Here is a 14,919-nt window from a genome sequence, read left to right on the forward strand (position 1 = left end):
AGGTGATCATGTTATACATATTGTTCCATCCCACACTTGAACAAAACGTAGTGAATGTCTTTCCATGTCAGTATAAATTGGTCTACTTTACTTTTTTTAATCAGCTACGTAGTATTCTATTAAATGAATGTGCCTTAATTTAACTAGTCCTCAGTTTGTGGATATTTAGGATTTCCAATTTTCACTACTATAAATAAGGTGGAAATGAATACCTTTGTACATCATTGCGGTTTGTACATCATTGGTTAATATAACTTTAGGGCAAATTAATCTCTTTGTGGCTGATACCTATTAAATTGTTGAGAGAATTAAGCAAACAAAATTATTTAAAATTCCTAGCATAGAGCTTGGTTAAAGGAATGTTTTCTCCCCTAAACTATTATAATATGTTCATTAACTCAATTAAGATAATATATTATGTGATAAGTCCTTTGCTGTGTGACAAGTATTTAGAGTTCACTATTCGAATAAAGAAAAATAATGGGAAGTATTACTGGTTGGAGGTAGGTCCTTGTATTTTTTTAAAGAGCTTCTTTTTATGATTAAAAAAGTAACATATGCCCTCAACAAAAAAAGTCAGAAAATATGGGACAGTATAAAAAATAAATTCATCATTTTGCCATCTAGAAATAAACATTGTTGACATTTTTGGGTCTATCCCATCAGACGTTGTCCTTTGAACATACTTTATGTTTGACAATAAGAGGGTATAAAGATATATCTTTACTTTTCTTGATGGTTTGTTGTGAACAACCTTTCTTGTAACCATCTTTTAACAAAAAGGTACATCCTCATTTTTAACTGCTTCATATTCCATTTTATGGATACACTAAAATTTGGTCTCTTTAATCATAGGCATTTACTTCCCAATTTTTTAGTTGTTATAAACAATTTACCAATGAATATCTCTGTTTGTAAATTGTTGGACACCTTTCCTATCATACTGTTAAAATAAATTCCAAGATGTAAACTTGTTGGGCAAAGGATATCTTTTTTAAAGACTTAAAAAAAAATGAAAGTCAAACTGTCTTCCAGAAAGGCCATGCAGATTTTCATTCCTGACATGATTACTGCAAATGCTAGTTCCTTGTATTTTCAACTAAATTAGGTTTTATTCTTTTTAATCTTTGCCAATCTGCTAGGTGAAAAGCACTAGCTAATTACTCGCTTTTCTTGTTTATTTCTTGTGAGGCAGAGCATCTTTCAAAATAATTACTGAATATATAAATTCAGTATATAAACATATATCTTGGGAGAGGGACAAAGATACACACTATGTTGTTCATGTCCTTTGGCTTTCTAGAAAGAACTTTTGATATATTTACTATGTAAATCAAACTGTTAGATATTGAGGATAGTACCTGCATATACACTTAAATATCAACCTTTGTCTATACATAACTATTTCTTCATTTCCCTACTCCTTTTTCAATCTTATAGTGTCTTTCTTGCCACAGGGAAATCACAGATACAATTTCTCATTTTAACACCATGCTTAGAAATCGATGCAAAAGCAAATAGCCTCTGAATAAATTAGTTCTACGGACGCACTGTGGTTTGGTGGAAATTCTGTGAATTAAGACCCAAACTGTCTTGAATTTGAGTCTGATACACCAAGTTGTGGCGCCCAATTCCATGTTGCATAACCTTAGGCACCTTACTTAACCAGAACCAATTTAATCATCTGCAAAATGAAAATAACCACCACCCGTCAGAGGTTGATACAAGGATTAAAGTGCCTGGTGCAGACAAGGCATCTAGGAAGTGTTAATTCCCTCTCCTTGGCACCCAGCGAAGCATAAATTGCCAAGCCTGTCCATCTCCCCGGTGAAAGCTAAAATAAAAGGTTGGGAGGTGTACTTTTTGGTGAGTTTACATTCAAACATTCTCTCAGGGAGCCTTTAAAAGCAGTCCATTAAACTACAAACGCCGTAATACATATAAAAGGACCATAAAGTTTGTGTTATGAAGCCCTTGTGGCTTGGTGGAAGGCGAAGAGCCAAATAAGTTTTATTTTCTGGATTTTCTCTCATTAAGATACCCTCCTCTCCACTTTGCCTCTAAGAATACGTGGTTATTTTCTTCTTTCCGGAAGGCTAATCGCACAAGTTTCAAATTGAGCTTTCAGTATAAGGTGAAAAGCCTTCATAATCAGCCAAACAACGGTGAATACCATAAAACTCACTAAATAAATACCAGATGAACTACGTGGGGCACTGATATCTCTGTTGAAATAATTTACCTGCTGTAGACATAATCGAAAGAAAAACGGTAATTAGCATGATTATATTTCGAACGATTTTCATCCTTGCAGAATCCTGGCTTAGTTCCCAGCGAATCTCGTTTCATCTGCCCCCGACTTCCCATAAATATTAATTCTGTTGGACACAATCTCGTATCTGCACAGGATGGTATATCTACTGTTCCCAGGCGCGCAATTCGTCCTGCGCCAGAACTGCCGGAGTCCGGCCATACGGCCACGCAGGGCTGTATTTAAGCGAACATGTGATCTCGGATTCCGCCCAGACCCCAGGGCGGTCCCTAGCGAGTGGCGCGCGCCTCAGCGTCTTCCTCCGCTGGAAGGCGACGGAGCCACGGCGCGCGCCTCGCGCTCCAGCCAGCGAGTCCTCCTCCCGGCACCTCGCACTCGAGCCAGCAAGTCTTCGCCCCTTCCACCTCCCCACCACCTCAGCTCCGAAGCGGCCCCGGGCGGGTGGGGAGTGGGGGGCGGGGCTCCTCAGGGAACGGCGGGGAATTCCCCTTTCCACCGAACCTTCCCGATTGTTCACCGTCTGCACGTCAGCAGCAGGGGGTAATCCCCGTCTCCAGCTGCTCCTGACGTCACCTCGCAGAGCCACCGCCCCCCGCGCGCCCTTGCCTGTGGGACCGCCTAGAAGCCTCGCCCCCAAGAAACCACGCCCACTTCCCCTCCCCCTAGCCGACCGACGTAGAGGGTGGAGCCTCTTTGGCCGGGGCGTGAGCGGTTGCTTGGGCCAGAAGGTTCTCTCGTGAAGGCGCTCCTCCTGCTGCCCCGCCCAGTAGGTTCGTTCGCACCGCTTCTTCCACACCCTTTCTCCTTCCTCCTCCTCCTCGTCCCGCCTCTCTCCCCTCCTCCCCAACCTCTCTAGTTCCTTCTCCGCCTCGCCACCTTCTACGATCTCGCGAGACTTAGCCCAGAACATTGCGGATCGGGTCGGCGCCATTTTGGGACTGAGGCTGGTTGTGGGGGAGGGAAAAGCGGCAAAAGGGGATTATTCAAAGTACCGAAAACCTCCTCCCGGGATCGAGAGCAGCGTCACCCCCAGGCCGGGGGCACCTGTGGTGGGGCAGAAGGTAACACCGTCTACAGAGCTCCGCGCTAGAGTTCGGGGAAAGAAGGGGGTACCGTGTCGGCGTTGGGGTTTGAGGGGTCGGGAGCGGCGTTGGCGGCGCGAGGTGTGAGTCTTCCCGAGTACGCGGGGAGGGGGGAGGAGTGGGGGAGGAGCGGGCGGCAAGGAGAGACGCGGGAGGCGCGGGGAGAGCCCCCCCCAAGGTATTGATTCAGCCCCAGTGGGGCGGAGGTGACGGTTGTGGAGAGGGGGTGGGTGGTTTAGTCTTGGTGGCTGGGGGCGGGGGGTGTTTGGCGGGGACAGGGGAACGGGTTGGACACCCTCCGTCCTGGGTCTTCTGTCCGCGGGCCTGTCGCACACGCCTGCCTTCTTTTGCAGTCCTACCCCTCTCCGAGGGCTGAGCGAGGCGAGGCTGAATTGTGGCCTTCGGTTTCTTCAGCAGCGCGCCTTCTCTCCCAGGTCGGTGGCACTTCCCGTGGACTGGGCGAGTGTTACCTTATCTCTAAGTCCTGTGCAGCGAGGAGGACTTTTTTTTTTTTTGATGAGAGAGTCATTCTTTCCGTGGTTTTTGAGAAGGACTCGATACCTTTCATCCTCTCAATGTTGTAAGAAACCTGTTTTCTTAATTCAAGAAAATGGGAACCTACACCTTTATTCCATTGCTGCCCTCAGAAGCGGGGAATTCTCAACCTCTGGGGAATTTTAAAACACTCTTGCCTCAATTCTCATGTAGCTTTCTACCTTCAGAGGGGAAAATATACCTCTTTCAGGCATTGCAATTTGAAGGGAGTGTCTTTGTCTTTAGAACTCTCATTCCCTAAATTTACATTTACCAGTGGTCGGTGGCAACACACCTGTCTATCCTTTTTCCTTTGGTACGTTGAATAGGTGCCAGAGAAGATTTTTTTTGGGTTGTGTGCCACTTCCATAGTTTTAATATTTACTCAAAAAGTATAAGAAGATTTGCTTATGTAATCCCCAAATATTACATATCCGCACCTGCTTCCCAGCTCAAATCAACACTTGTCCTACATAACAACATCACCCACTTTCCCTGTACTCCGAAAGTAGACTTTTATTGGTGCTAGCTGAGGCAAAACCCTTTTCCAGGTTCCGGTAGTCATATACAGCAGCGAATTTCTTTCCAGAGATGACTATACGGTGCGGATTGATAATCCAATTTTTATAATTCCAAATAAAAATCAGCGTGTAATTAAAAAAATTTTTTTATAACTTTTACAGGTGATCGAATTTCTCAGATGTGAAGATCATCTAGGTTTTGTTAAAGGCCTGGATGGTTGAAGTGGCCATTTTGGAATTACAATGGTTTTGGATAATTTTGCTCCAGAAGTTTGTTAAAATTGGCAAGGATCATCTCTGAAGTGAATCGATAATAGTGAACAATTCTACTTAAAAAGAGACTCAGACATTTCTTCAGTATTCTGGTTCAAACGGATTATATAACTGGTTAAAGTATTTCAGCTGGTGGAATTTTTCCAACTCCCCCTCTTCCCATTCCCTGTTGGTGTTCTTCACCCAAAACTGTAAGATATGTTTGATCTGTATATTGAGTAGTTTCAGCAGTTTCAAATTGCTGTTTAAATATTGCTGAATGTTCATGACAGTTTTTTATTACATTTGCTAAAAGTTTTAGGAATTTTTGATCTCAAACCTTTTCCTATTGCAATGGGACAGTTTTTCTAAATGAAGACAGTGAAAGAGTAGAGTTTTTTTCCTTTTATCTTTTATTTACGTGGAAATTTAAAATGTTGCCGTTTCCCAGCAGCGTGGTAGTATTGAGATAGCTATGTGTCTCCCTGTATATGCTGAAGTTTAGGAATGCTTTTCAGATGTGAAATTTTCTTTTTGTTTTTGCTTTTTGGCTCATAAATTGGATATTTCATCTGGAGTTGGATAAGTACAACAGTGACAACTACATGGAATAATAAAGAAGACAGGCTTCAGAAGACTTATAAATCTTAAATTCAAGGAATTTGGCTAATTCTGGAGATAGCCATATGAAAACTTTAAAACTGAAGTATGGGTAGCTGACTTGAAGTAACTCTATGTCAAATAGTTTTAGGTTAAGATTCTTCAAAGAACTTGGATATTATTACAGAGGATACAAAATAAAAAAACAAACTGGAAAACATAAAGATTACAGGAAAAGAACTAACACCTTCCTGTGCAGTCCTGTTGGAATTTGTAAGTATTATTTGGTGAGCAAATCAAATGTTCATCTGTAAACTTGTTGAGAGCCAAGTTTTGTGCTGTTATACTTGGAAGCCTTTCAGCTTCCTGGATTGTCTGAAAACAACTATTAACAGCCATTGAGTAAATTAAAATGCAGAAAAAAAGATGTAAGAATATTTCAGATTTAGACACGCCAAAATTATACATTTTTCTGATCTTGAAGTGAAAAACTAAGTTCATGTAACAACTTAGTTGTTGTTGGAGTTGGATAAGTACAACAGTATCTTAACCTTTATGGGCTAATAGATCAGTAGAAAAGTAGTAAAAATCAAACATGTTTGATTTACCTTGATAGCCAGGTTTACATTTTAAACATCAGACCTTATCAGTTTAGTTTTCCAGTTTTGAGTTACATAGTGTAAGACAGCTTACAGTATAGATCTTAATGTTTACTCTTTCATGAAGTACCTTGTTTTAAGACAGAACCTTTCTTAACGTTTTAATCATTTATAGAAATTAAGTTTTTGCAGAAATTGGTTGAAATAGTTTTGTTTTTCAAATTATTGCTAAAGGTTTTAATTCGAAAAGGAAAAAAAATATTACCAGAAACAGAAAGGAGAACTAAACAAGCGTCATTAATTACCTTTAAAATAACCTAAGAAGAAAATGAGTATACATTTTTACTTCTAGGAAGGTTTAAATTTAAAAAGTGGATTTTCTAATAGAAATTCTTTAGACAAATGGGAGAATTTTTTTAATATTAGAGTTTTTCAGGATTGGATGGTATTTTTAGTTACCATTTGTTAACATATTTATTCAGTGAATCATAGGCATTCAGTGAGTGTTTTGATATTAGACTCATTAAAATTTATTTTGTAAGCTAATTGATATTAGTGAATGCATTAATATAGCTAAAATTAATCTGAGCTTAAGTTCATTTAATTACGATTCTGAGATAAAAGAATGTAGTTTTTGAATGCTTTACCATGATTGCCTAATAACTTGTCAGTTGCTCTTTTATTTCGAAACAACTTTTTTTGCTGAGCTGTTCGATCCTGTTGGCTCACTTAGATGAAAACAGGTAGTTAGGAGTCTAAAAGAATGTAGGTATTCAGGTGTTCATATACAGAATTTATATGATCTAAAATTGAGGTCAAATAATCTGTCAGGGTAGGTTATGTGCTTTTGCTTTGAGAGCTGTATGTCTTATTTCTGAGTTTCTACTTTGATTTATGTAAAAACGTGGTGAGAACATTCTCCCTCACTTGGGAGAGAGCTGTATTTTGATGTATTCCTCTATTTAGTGGCTTTTCAAGTTTCTTGTTTAAGAATATGCATCTTAATTGTGACTAAGAAATGGAATTGGGAATGAATGACTTCTATTCATAGAAAATAACCATGGAACATTTATTATTTCTGATTGTTTTTTCTTTAAATTGCTCCTATTGATGTTATCCCAGGCAGTAGAATCAAGGTAAAGATTATTCCAGAGATGGGGTATTTTTTTCTTTTTTTTTAAAATTCTTCATCATGATCATTTCTTAGAACGAGACCAGGGTATTTAACAATTAATTTTAATCCTTGAATTACAATACAATTGCAATACAGGAATCACATTGTAAGGACAGACATACCTGAACGTTTTGATAAATATTTTCAATATTTTTATTTTCTGGGGACTGAAATATATAGTACTGCTAGTTAATCGTGGGAGCATTGCTTTTTTTTCCACTTAAGTACCCCTTTTTTGTTCTCTCTAACTCCCCTGCTTACATTTTTTTCTTTTAATCTCCCACACCCAAACTATAGGTCTAAAAATAATGATCATAATAACTAACAATTATAGGTGATGATTGTCATGTGTTTTGCTGTGTACTTAATATGGTATATCTTAATTATTACAGTAACTATTAATAAGTACTATTAAGTTTACACTGGAATAGGTGAGAAAATGAACACTTATAAGAGGCTAAACTTGGATAAAGTTACTTGGTTAGTTTGTACTGGAGTCTCGACCAACCCTATAAGCATCCTGACTCCAGATCCCAATACTTGTACTGCCTTCTTGTGGATTTTACTTCACTAAACTCATACTATTTGAGCACTATTCGTTGTATTTTTTCTTTTCATATATACTGCTTCTCTTTAGTTAATATTGATTACTAACTACTAGTAGAACTTGAAGACAAGCAAAAAGAGAAAAGAGACACTACTGTTTTGCTATTAGTAAACTATTAGGGTGATAATCTTGGTTGATAATTGAAAACAAATGTGGTTTTGGGTTATATTTGGATCTCATTCATCCATAGCCTCTTTGCACAGTTAAAGTTTTGTTTTACTCTTTCTCTGTTTTTGAAGTGAAAATAGCATGTGAATTTTTATGCTTAAGGCTGCTGAAGCTATAAAATTGTGGAAAGGAGAAATAATAGATACACAGCAGACATGAACAGAAAAATAAAATGCAATTTGGGAGAGTTATGGGAAAAAGGAATAAGGATGGGAACCTATAGTCTGAAGGTAAAACAGGCATGTGAAGATGTAGAACTTAAACCCTGACCAAATTATCTAATTCTTTGACCCATCAACTTTTCTCTTTCATTTTTAATTCAAATATTTAGGTAAGTACTTAGAACCAGGTAAGGTAGTGATGTAGAAAAATATTAATGGCTGAAAGTTAGAAAGGAAAGTTTTTGTTAGGATATGGAATATCTAGAAAAGGACCTGTATGACCTTGTATGTTCACCTAAGCTCTTTTAGCCCTAGTTTCTTCACTAAACTGATTAAGAAATAATGTATGTGAAGGTTCTTTGTTAATTGTGAGGTGAGATATAAATGTAAAGTAAACTATTTCTTTTACCTCTTGTTTCTGTTGACATTACCTGAAAATTGTAGCTTTGATTTCTCGTGTTTACGATACTACAGCTTGGACTCCCCATTTTCAGTTTTATTTACTATCCTAGTTTGGGTCTTTTCTACTAATGTACCTCTCTGCCTAAGATGTGCTCTTGATTTTCTTTCTTCAACAGCCCTTAGAGTACTGTATTTGGCATATTTAGGGGAGAACAGGTTGGAAAGAGTCATATTCTTCTCTACCTCCCCTTTTTTTTTAAAAAACCCGATTCATTTTTTTTTTAGGAGGAGTTGTAGGTTTACAGAAAAATCATGCATAAAATAAGGGTTCCCATATACCACCCTATTATTAACAGTAGTTTGGTACATTTGTTACAGCTGATGAAAGAACATTTTGTAATTATACTGTTTACTCCATGGTTTACATTAGGGTTCATGTTTGTGTTGTACAGTCCTACCTATTTTAATCATTTTTAAGTGTACAATTCAGTGGCATTAATTACATTCACAATGTAATTCACTATCAAGACTTTTCCGTCACCCCAAATGAAAACCCTTTTCCCATTAAACACTCCCCATTCCTGCCTCCCTCTGCCTGGTAATCTCTACTTTACTTGCTGTCTCTATGAATTTGCCTATTGTAGATATTTTATATAAGTGGAATAATATAATATTTGTCCTTTTGTGTCTGTTTTCTTTCACTTACACGATGTTTTTGAGGTTTATCCATGATGTAACATGTATCAGAACTTCATTTCTTTTTATGGCTGATTGGTATTGCATTGCATGTTGTCTTAGTTTTCCAAGCTGCTTATGACAGATCCCAAAGGGTTCTCTGCCTCCCCTTTAAAAAAAATTTTTATGACATTCTTAACATGATTTTTTTGGGGCGTACCAGGAGGGGTCTGGGAATCTGTGGTTTCTTCGAATTCTTTGGAATGAGTGGTTAAGTAGTTTTCAACTGTACCCTGCTAGAAACAAAATTTTAAGAATTATTGCTAAATGTTTTGTGGTTGGGTCTCTTCTCTTTTTTCAATTTTACTTGCTTGTTTTTCCTACTATTGTCAGCTGCCCCACTCATCGGAATAGCTACAGGCTTTTGCCCTGGATCCTTCCAGTATTTACTAGGTTCTGTTTCTTTTTATACGAGATATCCCACTTGGTTTTTTGTTTTTAAATAATCTGTTCATAGCTTGGTACAGTGTTTCTGGGCTTATGTTTTCAGATTTTATACTTTTTAAAACCATATTTTTAAAAAACGTTATTCATACATTTTCTTTTTCCTTTTTTTAAGGAAGTGTAAGAGTTTTAAACACCTATTTAAATATGTTATGTTTCTGTTGAAACAGAGTTTGAAGATACTTTTTAAAAAATTTTTAAACTGAAAAATTGTCAGAAATAATCGTCTTTACCAGATATGTACACAAGTTACAAAAGAAACAACTTTGCTTTAATTTTTGCTATACATAATATACATCCTTTTTTTTTTGAAACAATATTTATTATGCACAATTTCTGTGAGTCAGAAATTTGAAAGCGGCATAGCTGAGTGGTTCTGGCTTCTTTGCGGGGGCAGGGGGGGTCTTTCATAAAGTTTCAGTGACTATGTTGGCCAGAGCTCGGCATTTACCTGAATGCTTTTACTGAGATTGGAGAATCTGCTTCCAAAGATGGCATTCTTAGGACTGGCAGGTTGATGCTGACCAGTGAGGCCCAGTTCCTCACTACTTGTCTTTAGTACTGTAGTATCTTTATAACTTGGAGGCTGCATTTTCCCAGAGCGAGTTAACAGACAGCAGAGTGGAAGCACAGTGCCTTTTATGACTTAGTCTCAGAAATCACTTCTGCCACATTATATTCATTAGAAGCAAATCACTAAGTGTAGCCCACAATTGGAGTGGAAAGTGGAAGTGGGAATTTAAACTTTGCCTCTTATCGTTGGTGGACCATAATAGGAGTTGATCCTTCACTATCAGTAGTTGTCCACATAATTAGCTAACTTCTTCACATGACGTGAGGTTGGGCTATAGTAAGTATAGGAAGGAAAGAGCAGTCTAAATTTTTAGAGACCTAGATGCTTTAAACCTTTTCTACCTTTGTATTTTTTAACTACTGTATGAGATGTGAAGGTAAAGATTTTTTCCTTCTAATTTTTTCCCTTCTGGTGTAATGAGTAGATTCTAGTAATGAATAGCTATCTATGCTTATCACGTACCTGGTAGTGTTTTTAAATCTTTTAAGCATACTGACCCAATTAATTCTCTTAGACACTCTTAAGGAAGATCCTGTTGTCCTTATTTTACAATGAGAAAATGAAAGTATGGTTTTTAAGCAGCTTGCCGAGGTCATACAACCAGTAATTAGTATTTCTGAACCCATACATTTGTATCCAGAACCTGCACTTCTAACCATATGGAACATAGTTACAGTTTTTGAAGTGATAAAATTTGAGTGTCTTAGTGTTTCAGCTGCTAAAACAAATACACCATATCTAGGTGGGCCTAACAATAGGAATTTATTGGTTCATGATTTCAGAGGCTAGAAGACTTGACTTCCTCCTAGGGTTGGTATTTTCTGGCTGGCTGTTATCATGGGGTTCCTTGGATTTTTATCAGGTGGCAGTGTACTTGGTGGTGGTTTCTCCTTTCTCTTCTGGGTTCTGTTGAAGTCCAGCTTCTATATACTTCCTGTGGCTTCTTTCTTGTTTAATTTCCTTTGCTTATAAAGGACTTCAGCCATATGGGATTAAGGCCCACCCATATTCAGTTTGAGCATACTTAACTGAAACATCTTCGAAAATCCTTTTTGCAAATGGTCTCACACCCACATTGGACCTGAGCATGCTCCAGTCATAATTACAGTATTGAGAAGAGTAAAATACGTTCTGCTTCAGAAATTTAGAAGGTATTTATTTTCTTTTCTGCTTGACTAGCATAAGTTTTAATTTTGTTAATGTATGTGATACCACAGTGACTTGATTATAATATACTCTTCACATGATTTGTTCTCATTGAAGAATATTTTCCTTTTGTATCACACACTTCATAACTAATATTTGTATAGTGTTTTAGTTTATGAAGTGTTTTCCCTAATTACTAATTGTGAAATAAGTGCTATTTTCATTTCATTGTTTAAAAAGAGATAGTTTGCCCAAGATATTTAGAAAGTGGCAGAACCAGAATTTGAATTCTTTTAATTTATATTCATCTGTTACAGGTAACTTTCTTAGTGGTCTGCGTAGTGTTTTTATCCTAGAGCAGTGCTGTCCAGTAGAACTTGCTGAAATGATGGAAATGTTCTGTGTCTATACTGTACAGTATAGTAGTCATTAACCATAGATATGTATAATTTTTTCTTTGGCATGGGCAGACTCCAGAAATCTAACCATATGCTCTTATTGAGCATTTGAAATGTGATGTGGTTTGTGCAAAGGAGGACCTGAAATTTTAATTTTATTTATTTTAAATTTAAGTAATAGTATGTGACTACTGGCTGCCATATCTCATAGTATAGCTGTAGAGCAATGGTATAGAATCCAGTCTAGAAATCAGATCCTTACACCTTTTGTGGCAAGTATTTTTTATAGTCCCTTTTATTATTCTGAAATAAAATATTACCCAAGCACACAGTAAGATCAGCATATAATGCACAATTAAAATACAAAAGTAAATAAGAGAGATTGATCATAAACTAAAGTAGTGCAATATGTAGTGCTACAAATATGACCAGTCTAGAAGTCACATACTCCCCATACGTTTTAAAACATTCTTACACATCATTGGCCCCTCTTAAAGGCACAAAACAGCAAAATAATGTTATTGAGTATTTTTTTCTCTTAAGGAAGACAAATGCTGGAAGACTGAATAATAACGCAGTAATAGAGTATGTTCTTTTTTTTAATCTTAATATTTATTGTCAGTATAGTTGAATGGGTAGTTAGCCGACATAAGTAAATCCATCCTGTGGTTTAGTGACATGACATCCTGTGGTTTAGTGAAAAAAAGGAGATGATTGTCATTTTCCATCTACCATAAATTGAAGATGAAAATTAACATGCATATATATTAGTCAAATTGATCTTGAGTAGAGGAAAATTGTAAGATTAATTTACAGATTAATTTATAAATCCTCAGGCTAGAAAATGTAAGTGTAGGGTCAAAGTAATATACCCACTGTTAATCCAAAGTTTTTATATTAAAATTTAACATTTTAAAAGTTGGCCTTATAAAACAAATAGCTGCTTGCTAATTTTAAGAAATTGCGTATGAATCCATTTTTAGGTTAGGTTTATTGAAATAGAATTTACATGCAGTAAAATTCATTCTAAGTGTACAGTTTAGAAGATTTTTGGCAAATGCATAGTTATGTGAACCCATCACAATCAAAATATAGTAGACTGGCACCCCAAAAAGTTTCTTCTCTTTGTTATTCTTCCCTCACCCCTACCCCCTGGCAACCACAAATCTATTTCCAGTCTTTTACTATTGTGCTTTTTAGAATGTCATATAAATGTAATCATACAGTATGCCGCTTTTGTTTCTGGCTTCTTTTTTTTCTTCTTTTTTTTGCAGCATTAAAAAAAGTTTTGTTGATAAATATTCACATATGTAATTATCCAAGGTGTACAGTCACACAGTATCGTCATGTAGCTGTGCATTTATGATCACAATCGACTTTTTTTCTTCTTTGTGAAAAATAAAATATATACAAAACAATGAATTTCAAAGCATATTGCAACAATTAGTTATAGAACAGATTTCAGAGTTTGGTATGAGTTACAGTTCCATAATTTTAGTTTAAGACTAAAAGAAATATCAATATGATTTAGTAATCGTAACTCATTTGTTAAGCCCTACCTTCTCTGTATAACTCCACCATCACCTTTGATCTTTCTCCCACTCTGTAAGGGTATTGGGCTATGCCCATTCTAATTTTTTCATGTTGGTGGAAGAGACTGTCGATAATATGGGAGAGGGGGTTGAAACTAGTTGATATTTTGGAGAGGCTGGCCCCTCTGCATTTCAAGACTTTTCTGATCCAGGGACCCATCTGGAGGTTGTAGGTTTTGAAAAGTTACCCAGTCCGTGGAACCTTTGTAGAATCTTATATAGTGCCCTAGGTGTTCTTTGGGATTGGCTGGAATGGTTTTGATTAGGGTTTATCAACTTTTGGTGGGTAGCAATGTCTAACTGAAGCTTGCATAAGAGTGACCTCCAGAATAGCCTCTCGACTCTATTTGATCTCTCTCAGCCACTGATACCTTATTTGTCACACTTCTTTTCCTTCTTTTGGTCAGGATGGCATTGTTAATCCCACGGTGGCAGTGCCAGGCTCATCCCTGGGAGTCATCTCCCATGCCGTCAGGGAGAAGTTCACCCCTTGATGTTATATCCCATGTAGCAGGGGAGAGTAGTGGTTTACTCGCGGAGTTGGGTATAGAGAGAGAGAGAGGCCACAACTGAGCACAGAAGAAGTCCTCCAGAAGTAACTCTAACCTGTAGGTAGGCTAAGTTTCTCCACTACATACATAAGCTTAGCAAGAGCAGGCCTCAAGATCAAGGGCTTAGCATATTAATTTGGGTGTTCCTAATGTTGGACACAGTATCAGGGGTTTCCCCGTTGGTAAAGTTTAATAGTTCAGTATTTTTCTCCCATCCTCACGGGACTTTGCCAGTATTTTTTGAGTATCTGCTTAAAATACTCTGGAAAGTATCCAAGCATTACATTAAGCTATCCAGAATTAAAGGCCTTCATTCTTATTCTGGACTCCCTGTGTTTGGATTGTTTAAATGATCTATCCAGACAGGTTGAGTTAGATTATGTGCTACAGAAAATTTAGGTTCTGGACAAAATAAACCTTTCTTCCTGTGGTCTCAAAGAGTAGACGAGGATCTTAAGTGTCTTCCTTACCCTTTTATTCTGAACTACCTTAATTCTGACCTGATTGGCTTTGTTCTTATCTCTAAATACCAAGTTACACATGTATGAAACAGCCCCTCAAAGTCCAGGAATAATGGTTACCACTCTGGACTAAATGTGACTGCTCTATGAGTTTACAATCTAGACCCGTTTTCTTCTAAGTATTTTCTAAATGATACCATACAGTATTCGCTCTTTTGTTTCTGGCTTATTTTTCCTCACCAAATGTCCCACAGGTTCGTTCACAATATTGCCTACCTCAAAAATTGGCTTCTTTTTGTAGCCGCACAATATTTGAGCATATGTGTATACCATTGTTCTCCAATCTACTTCTCAGTCAGTGCATGTTTCAGTGTTTCTGGCTTTTATGCATTTTGTTGCATGTATTGTGTTTCATCCTTTTTAATCACTAAGAGCTAAGAGTTATTATACCACAGACATTTGTATTGTTTTCAGTTTTTGGCTATTGTAAGCAAAAGTAAGAATGTTTGCACACAGGACTTGATATTGACACATTTTCATTTTTCTTTAAGTATCCCTAGGAGTGGGATTGCTGGATTATAGGACTTGTGTGTATTTAGCTCTGTTAAAAATCTGCCAAACTGTTTTCCAAAGTGCCTGTACCATT

At 37.2% G+C, this 14,919-nt stretch overlaps 1 protein-coding gene across 5 annotated transcripts in view; it reads left to right on the forward strand.

Moving 5' to 3' along the window:
• The first annotated feature begins 2,910 nt into the window (after nucleotides 1-2,910).
• GPBP1 (GC-rich promoter binding protein 1) overlaps nucleotides 2,911-14,919 on the forward strand; it is a 125,728-nt gene continuing 113,719 nt past the window's right edge. The window contains exons 1-3 of one of the 5 annotated variants that reach the window (XM_077117200.1): nucleotides 3,067-3,333; nucleotides 3,708-3,788; nucleotides 4,572-5,534. The gene's annotated coding sequence lies outside the window, so the exon portion shown is untranslated. Of the gene's footprint in view, nucleotides 3,043-3,066; nucleotides 3,334-3,707; nucleotides 3,789-4,571; nucleotides 5,535-14,919 lie in introns of those variants that run through there. The other 4 variants (XM_077117199.1, XM_077117201.1, XM_077117198.1 and 1 more) reach the window with 4 other exon arrangements.

Source organism: Tamandua tetradactyla, chromosome 9 (assembly GCF_023851605.1).
Source record: "Tamandua tetradactyla isolate mTamTet1 chromosome 9, mTamTet1.pri, whole genome shotgun sequence".
In the NCBI taxonomy this organism is placed as follows: domain Eukaryota; kingdom Metazoa; phylum Chordata; class Mammalia; order Pilosa; family Myrmecophagidae; genus Tamandua; species Tamandua tetradactyla.